The sequence below is a fragment of the Prosopis cineraria genome, unplaced genomic scaffold (genome assembly GCF_029017545.1).
Source record: "Prosopis cineraria cultivar Desert tree isolate PC_DT_omini unplaced genomic scaffold, ASM2901754v1 PC4, whole genome shotgun sequence".
Taxonomy (NCBI): domain Eukaryota; kingdom Viridiplantae; phylum Streptophyta; class Magnoliopsida; order Fabales; family Fabaceae; genus Prosopis; species Prosopis cineraria.
The window spans coordinates 33,104,019-33,113,528 of NW_026555335.1; positions in this window are offsets into that span (position 1 = coordinate 33,104,019).

Sequence of the window (9,510 nt, forward strand, 5' to 3'; positions counted from 1 at the left end):
CCAAATATTAATTAATTATTTTTAATGGGACAAAAGTAATTTTGATATACTTATCTTGGAATTTTAAGTAGAGAAAATGACAAAAAAAGAAATCCTCGATACATGCAAATGATAAGGAAGTCTTGCAAAGTGCCATAATTTTTTCAATCCCTAAATACCTCTTTGACATTAATAATTTTTTATAAATTAACTAAAATATCCTCAATTTAAAATAAAAAAGTGATAGCTTTAGCCTAAAAAACATATCAATGACTATTTTAGTTTACATAATGAATAGAATGAACAAGGAGTACAACTGTCCCTCTGCAATTTTTTGATTTGTAGAAATTTAAATGTTGTAAATATTCATGACTACTTTAATTTAAACAATGGCTACTTTAGTGATGACTAAAATAAAACAAGCACTTACAATTTTCCATGTGCAGTCTTTTTATTCACTTGTAATTGTTCCATTTTAGTCATCACTAAAAGAAAAGTAATTGTTACTTAAACTAAATAGTAACACAAATATTTATAGTAGTTGGACTTTAGTGAATCAAAAATTTGCACAAAAAAGTTGTAATTGCTTGTTCCATTTATGAAAGTAGTCATTGCTTAAACTAAAGTGGTAATTTTATTATTATCTTTTCGGACCAAAGCTATTAATTACTTTTTTTAATTTTAAACTAAGAATATTTTAGTCATTTCACCAAAAATAATTAATATCAAAAAGTCCCTAAAAACTAGAGAAGAATTATAGCATTTCGCATCGTTTGCATATTTTAGGAGAATTTTTTGTCATTTTCCTTTTTAAGTAAAAATCAATGACCTTTAAAATTTTGTAGAATGCCTTACATATTAATTGAAATATTGGACTTAAAACCATATTTGAAATGTAGGCAATAGTTTATTACGAACCATCTTCCGATCAAATTGCATGGAGACAAATGAGGGGTCTAACAAATCAGAAGTTGAATAATCATAAATAAAAAAATAGAAAATTTTCAATAAAATCTCATCAAAATTTCATAATTCCTTTCAAGCCTCTGGATATTTTTCTAACATTAATAATCTTAGGTTAAATGATTAAATTGCCCCTTGTTTAATGATAAAAGAAATTTCACGTGGGAAATTGTGATTTCTTATTCAATATTTGCAATTAATAACACAAAAAGTTACGATTGCTTAAACAAAAGTTGTGATTGATTATTTTTGAAACTTAAACTTTAATAATAAAAAGATATTTCACATGAAAAGTTGTGATTTCTTATTCAATATTTGTAATTAACAAAATAAAAGTTGTGATTGTTTAAACAAAAGTTATAATTAGTTATTTTCAGAACTTGGTTCTTCAATGATAAAAAACATTTCATGAAAGATTGTGATTTCTTGTTAATTTTTTATGAATCACAAAATAAAATTTGTAACTAATTATTTTCACAACTTGGACTTTACTCATAAAAAAATCATATGAGAAATTGTGATTTCTTGTTCAATATTTGCAATTTACAAAATAAAAGTTGTGATTTTATAAACAAAAGTTGTGACTGGTTATTTTTTGAACTTAGATTTCAATAATAAATGAAATTTCACATGAAAAGTTATGATTTGTTATTCAGTTTTGCCATTCACAAAATAAAAATTGTGATTGCTTAAATAGAAGTTATAACTAGTTATTTTAAATAAGGGGTAATTGAGTATTTAACTTGAAATCATTAATGTTAGAAAGGTATCTAGGGACTTGAAAGAAATTATAGCATTTTGAGAAACTCAATTGTCATTTATATATTTTGGTGGGACTTTATTGCCATTTTCCCTTCAAAACATCCGATTTTCTTTAATATTTTATCATATAGGGTCATGCAAATAATTGGAAAATGCTTATACAAGATTGGAGGTGTTTGATCTATGACCATGTTTTTAGGGAAATTAATACCTATATAACTAGATTGCACATAGCATGCACATATTTCTGATTATTAAGCCTCATGGTGAGGACCATATAGAAAATTATGGGAGAGTAGCAAAGAATCATACACTACAAAAAATAAGACTTTTGGCAGCGACTAAAGGTCAATGCCAAAAGTATAAATGTTGTCGCTAAAGGTCTTTAGCAACAACAAAAGTTCACCATCATAATGGCCATTGCCAAAAAATTTTAGCAACGACAGAAAGAGTTGCTTCCAAAAGTTGATCTTTAGTGCTGACATACGTGGCTGCTAAAGGTCAAAAGTTGCCACCAATACTTTTAGGTTATGTCACCACTAATGACAAAACTTTTTGTTGCTACCAAAAGTGAAGGTGAAAAAATGGTATTTACTTTTGGCGATAAAGACTGTTGCCGCTAAAGGTAGTTAATTGTCGCTACTAAAAGTTGAGTAAAAAATATTACATACTTTTGGCAATGAAGTGTGTCACCACTAAATGTTAATATGGCGGTGACATTTAGACACCACCAAAACTCAAGCAAAAAAATATTATTTACCTTTAGTGGCAACAATATATTGCCACTAAAAGTAATATCCAATAGTTTACACCTTAGGTGGCAACTTATTGTCACTGCTAAAAGTTGTTTGCAAAAAAAAAATTATATATCTATATATATATATATATATTCTTTTAATTTATAATTTTATATTTAATTCCTTCTATCCAACCTAATATATGGCACATAGAAATAATATTAAAATTCAGTAACCAATAATATAATAACATAATACCAACATAGAACTAGAATTACAATACAAGAATTTGTAACAACAACAATCCAATTCAACACTAGAATATAAAAGCAATCCAACAATGTATGAGAGGAAAAATAATACAAATAAACTAATTTTCCAGCTAAATTACTATAACTGTCATCATCACTTCATGTATCATTGTTTGGAGCTGAACCTGAAGTTAGAGCTAGAGCTGGTGCTTGAGGCTATCCCTAAAAAAAATTGAATTATGATTTATCTTTTGAAGAATTAATCAAATTCTAAATAATATACATACATACATACATACATACATACATACATACATACATACATATATATATATATATATATAAGTAATGTAAAATTAATAATTACCTGCTGAAATAAAGTCATGATGGTAGCCATTTCATCCTGAATCCTTTGTGAAATATTTTGTTCCATCTACTTATGCTCTTATTGATGTCTTTCATGCTCTTCTTAAAGTCTCCTCTCAAAATCTTCTTTCATTTGTTGCTGCATTTTTTTCCATCTTAAAGGATTGAGATTGGGCCCTTTTTTTTTTTTTTGCAGGATGCACTTTGTAATCTTTACCCCTCACAGACCCTGACCTTTCGCCAAGAACTTGGCTTCAAATCTCATCTGAGGTCAATTGGAAATCATTATTTGAGTCTTGTTGCTATAAATGATCCTTAAGTCGAGCCTGTAAATAAATTAGAGTTAGTTAATAAATTAATTTATAAAAAAAGTTGAAGTTTAATTATTTAAGAAAATGCATACATGAATATGCTTTGAATGTGGATTTGCCTACTCAAAATGTCCATCTATAGTCTTCCTTGTATGCTCTATCTCCCACATCCAATCAGATGGTGGCAAATCTCTAGTAACATGATCTCTCTACAAAAAAAAAAACATCAATGGAAAAATATAGTAGAGATATAAAGATATTAAAATTAAGAACTTACCAATCTATCTTCAACTTCTCCAAATGATCGAGGTCCACAAGTATGTTTTGTTATTTGCTTTCTTCTATTTGTTTTGTTTCTTGCACTTATTGCCTATAATAAAATTTTAAATTGATTAATATTGCACTTTATTTATGAAAATTATAACTTTAAAATAATATAGAAGCATACCTTAAATTTATCAGATCCAAAATGTTGTACAAGCCAAGCCCACTCACTAGGACTAATAAACGAAGGTATTTTAACCAACATATCTTCATCAATAGAATATTTTTGATAATAATCTCTATGTAACTTACTTTTCCAATCCCTAGCTTGTTTTTTCATTGTTCCAAATATAGCAGACTCAAATTGCTCTTTCTTTGATTCATCCTCTGGTTGATATTTTTTTCTAAAGCAAACATAAAAATATATGCCTGTTGGAAATTTAATAACAAAAGATACAGTCAATTTATATATATTTGGTGAAAACAATACCATAACTTTCGGCAACAACTCATCCTAACACTTTTCAATAGTGACATTAGGGTTGCCTAAGGATTGTTGGTAAGATATTATGGTCCTAACAACATAACCATAGTGTAACACAAACCCCCTCACATGTTCTCCTAATGCTCTATCTGCATTATCTGCAATTCTCAAATTAAACTTAACACCATGCTTTGTCTGGAGGCCATGTTTAGTTGCCTTATAAATACCTTTACCCTTACTCTGGGAACTAGTAGAAGCTATATTTCAAATAAAAGGGAGGAAATAATTAGATACAATACATTATGAAAAATAGATAATTTGTATTATTTAATGTTGAAAAAAACTTACCTGTGCTACTCATCTGTGTATCGGGGGAGATTGCAGCTTCATCAAGTAATGGTTCTTGCAAACCTAGCTGAGGGATATGATATGTGTTATTGTACTATTGAAGGGGTAAGCACTACTAGCAGGTCTTCCAAGCTATGATAGAGAAACAGAGACGAGAGATGCGAGACTGAACCTCTTAGAAGTTTCCAAGCTATGACACCTCTTTTTTAGCACCAGTAAGCCTTGAGATCGAGGAGAGGAAAAATATATAGAGGGACGAAGAGACAAGTTACTCCAAAATTCCAGATCTCTCTAGCTTTCTCTTATACTTTATAGCTGACTCAAATAAGGGAGAGAATAGGAAAATAAATTTGATAAGGGACAGTATTTACGTAATTTTAGAGAAGCTAAACCAATTAAAAAAAATCCCTTTTTATTGCATCAGGGATTCGAACTTAGAACCTTCAGGTTACTTAGCATACATGCTACCATTCTACCAATACTTCATATTGTTATAATTATCCCAAACATAACTAAAATATTTTCTTAACAAGTTATTATATGTTAATTAAATAAGTATATAGATATATTTGTTTTTAAGGCTGTTACATTCTTCCCCCCTTAAAAAAAATTCAGTCCTCCGAATTTGAATTTGTGCCTACCTTAATCCTCGAATAAGTGTGGATACTTAGCACACATAATAGTTTCAATTTCCCATGTAGCTTCTTCCTGAGAATGATTACGCCATAATACTTTTACCGAAGCGATTTCTTTCGACCACAACTTCTTAACTTGTCGATCCAAGATAGCCACTGGGACTTCTTCATAAGAGAAATCTGAGTCTGTCTGAATTCCTTGAGTTTCTATCACATGAGAAGGGTCATATAAATACTTTCGTAGCATTGATACATGAAACACCGAATGAATACCCGACAGTTCAGGCGGTAATGCCAAATGATAAGCAACAGCACCAATTCTTTCTAAAATCTCAAATTGTCCCACATACCTTGGGCTTAGTTTGCCTTTCTTTCCGAACCTCATTACCCCTTTCATAGGAGATACTTTAAGGAATACTTTATCCCCGGCCATGAATTCTAATTCCTAATGTCGAATATCGACATAAGACTTCTGTCGACTTTGAGCTGTTATTAATCTTTCTCTAATTATTTTCACCTTCTCAATGGCATCTTGCACTAAATCTGGTCCCAAAAGCTTAGTATCGCCAACATCAAACCATCCAATAGGAGATCTACATTGCCTGCCATAAAGTGCTTCATATGGGGCCATTTGTATGCTAGATTGATAACTATTGTTATAAGCAAACTCTACCAAAGCCAAGTAATGGTCCCAACTGCCACCAAAATCTAAAATACAAGATCTTAACATATCCTCAAGTATCTGAATGGTTCTCTCAGACTGGCCATTAGTTTGCGGGTGAAAAGCAGTATTGACATCTAATCGAGTACCCAAAGCTTCTTAGAAAGATCTCCAAAATCAAGAAGTAAATTAAGGACCTCTATCAAAAATTATGGATATTGGAATCCCATGCAGTCGCACAATTTCATCAATATATAATTGGGCATATTTATCAACATTATATGTTGTCTTCACTGGAATGAAATGAGCTGATTTCGTTAGTCTATCAACAATAACCCAGATAGAATCATACCCCTTAATAGTGCAAGGTAACCCAGTGACAAAGTTCATTGTGATATTTTCCCATTTCCACTCTGGTATTTCTAACCTTTGATGTAGCCCAGTTGGCTTCTGATGTTCTACCTTAACTTGTTGGCATGTCAAACAGCGTGAGACAAAGTTTGCCACATCCTTTTTCATGCCATCCCACCAATATAGTTGTTTCAAATCTTGATACATTTTAGTTGTTCCTGGATGCACGGTATATGCAGAATGATGAGCCTCTTCCATGATAAATCGCTTTAAGTTTTCCTCTTGTAGTACACAAATTCTACCCTTACACTTTAATATTCCTTCCGGGTTAATTTCAAACTTAGTGTTACTTCCAGCTATGATTGCTTCTTTTAACTTACATAATTTTGGATCTGAGAATTGAGTGCTCTTAATTTGATCCATTAAAGAAGAACGAGCTTGTACATGAGTCAGAAATGGTCCCTTATCAATAATCTCAAACTTAACTCCACTTTGCTCAAGTTTATGAATTTCTTGCACCAAAGGCCTCCTTGTCAAAGTCATGTGCGCCAAGCTACCCATCGATTTTCTACTTAAAGCATCAGCTACCACATTTGCTTTACCAGGATGGTAAAGAATTGTACAATCATAATCTTTAAGTAACTCCATCCACCTTCTTTATCTAAGATTAAGATCCTTCTATTCAAAAATGTACTTTAAACTCTTATGATCAGTATAAATCTCACAAGTCTCACTATAAAGATAGTGGCGCCAAATTTTTAGAGCAAAAACAACTGCTGCCATCTTTAGGTCGTGGGTTGGGTAGTTCTGTTTGTGTTTCTTAAGTTTTCTTGAAGCATAAGCAATAACTTGTCCATGCTGCATTAGAACATAGCCTAGACCCACACGAGAAGCATCACAATAAACTGCATATCCTCTGTTACCCGACGGTAAACTCAAAACTACTGCCGAAGTCAAATACTCCTTTAACTTTTGAAAACTGTCTTCACACTTGTCATTCCATTCAAACTTTACATTCTTCTGAGTCAACCTTGTCAGTAGAGCAGCTATTTTAGAGAAATCCTTGACAAATCAACGATAATATCCTGCAAGACCTAAGAAACTGCGAATTTCAGTAACAGTCATTAGTCTTGGCCAATTTTGTACCGCTTCTACTTTGCTTGGGTCCACTTGAATACCATCTTTAGAAACAACATGTCCTAGGAAGGTAACTTTATCAAGCCAAAATTCACATTTAGAGAACTTGGCATAAAGTTATTGCTCCCTCATTGTCTGTAAAACAATTCGCAAATGATGTTCATGCTCCTCCAGGCTCTTTGAGTATATCAAAATGTCATCAATAAAAACAATCACAAACTTGTCAAGAAACGGTCTAAACACCTGATTCATTAGAGCCATAAAAGCTGCTGGTGCATCAGTTAACCCAAATGACATTACTAGGAATTCATAATGACCATATCGGGTTCTAAATGCAGTCTTAGGTATGTCCTCCTTCTTGATCTTTAACTGATGATAACCCGAACGCAAGTTTATTTTGGAAAAACACTGAGCTCCTTACAACTGATCAAAAAGATCATCTATTTGAGGCAATGGGTACTTATTTTTCACCGTCACCTTATTAAGCTGCCGATAATCAATACAAAGTCTTAATAACCCATCCTTTTTCTTTACGAAAAGTACTGGTGCTCCCCAAGGAGATGTGCTAGGTCGGATGAATCCCTTATCTAACAGTTCTTGCAATTGAGTCTTCAGTTCTCTCAGCTCAGAAGGTGCCATTCTATAAGGTGGAATAGAAATGGGTTGAGTGTTCGGAACTAAATCAATGGCAAATTCAATCTCTCGATCAGGTGGCAGTCCAGGTAACTCTTCTGGAAAAACATCAAGAAATTCCTGAACAACAGGAATTTGATTCAAACTAATGGTGGATTTATCAATGTCCCTTACCATAGCTAAAAACCCTTGGCAACCCTTTTACAATAATCGTTGGGCTTTTAAGGTCGAAATAAGATTAGTAAGTATTTTTATAAAACTCCCTTACAACACAAAAGGAGTTTTACTTGGAATATCAAATTTTACTACTTTTAAGTGGCAGTCAACGGTAGCATAGCAGGAAGCTAACCAGTCCATGCCCAAAATAACATTAAAATCGATCATATCAAGCATCATCAAATCAATAAGGGTTTCTCTACCCTCAAGAGACACTTCACAAGACTTGTACACATGAGAAACAATTAAAGATTCCCCTACTGGGGTACCAACTACAAATGAATTATCAAGTTTGGTAGGTTCTTTGCCTAACCTCTTAGCAAAATAAGCAGACACATATGAATGAGTTGATCCAGGATCAAATAATGCATAAGCTTGATTAGAACACACAGTTATAATGCCTGTAACAACAGTATTTGAGGCTTTAGCATCCTGTCTTGTCATGGCATAAACTCTCGCCTACCTTTATCCTAAGGAAGATTGTCCCTACTGACTGTTTCCCCTTCCAAATTTACCCCTGCTAGCTGAAGTAGAAGTAGCTCTAGCAGGCGAGATTGACGAGGAAGTAGGGCGAGGAGAAGGTTGGATTGATCCATGGCTTGACACAGACTGTAGATATGGACAATTTCTTCTCAAATGGCCCATCTGCCCACACTCAAAACATGCATCAGACACTCTATAGCACGATCCCAAATGATATTTCCCACAACTATTACAAGGGACTCTAACATAACCCGATTGATTCGAAACTGACTGAGCTCGAGGTCTCATATTACTAGAATTTGGTCTCATGATGGGAGTGCTTACTGATGGGGAACCAAATGATCTAGGCTTAGACTGTGAGGCACGAAAGTGAGATTGACTTGAAAATTGATGACTCTTGGAGGAAGAACCGGGAAATTTCTCATCGTGCTCCCTCTTATATTTCTTAGAAATTGCTTCCTCTGCCTTATGTTGATTCTCGATTCTCAATGCACTATCAACTATCAACAATCCATACACAAACCTGCTAGTTCCCTTTCAGTCGGATGATATGTGAGGCAAAAGAAGATAATTCAGTAAACTTCTGATCATACTCTGCTATTGACATTCCTTTATTGCACTTTAAAGTCAGAAACTCTTCAACTTTTACGTCTCTAGTACTCTAAGGCAAATAACGATTCAGAAATATAGTCATGAACTTTTTCCAAGTTAAAGAAGGTACTCTAGTCGCATGTAAACCTGGGACTATTTTTGCCCAAGTACTTGCCACTCCCTGAAGCTGAAACACTACAAACTCGACATACTGAACATCAGGGCATCTCAAGGCCCTACATCTCTTCTCTATTCCTTCAAGAAATTCAATCGGGTCCTCCCGTGCATTAGTTCCCAAAAAAGATGGTGGATTTAACTTGATAAATTCCGATAACTTA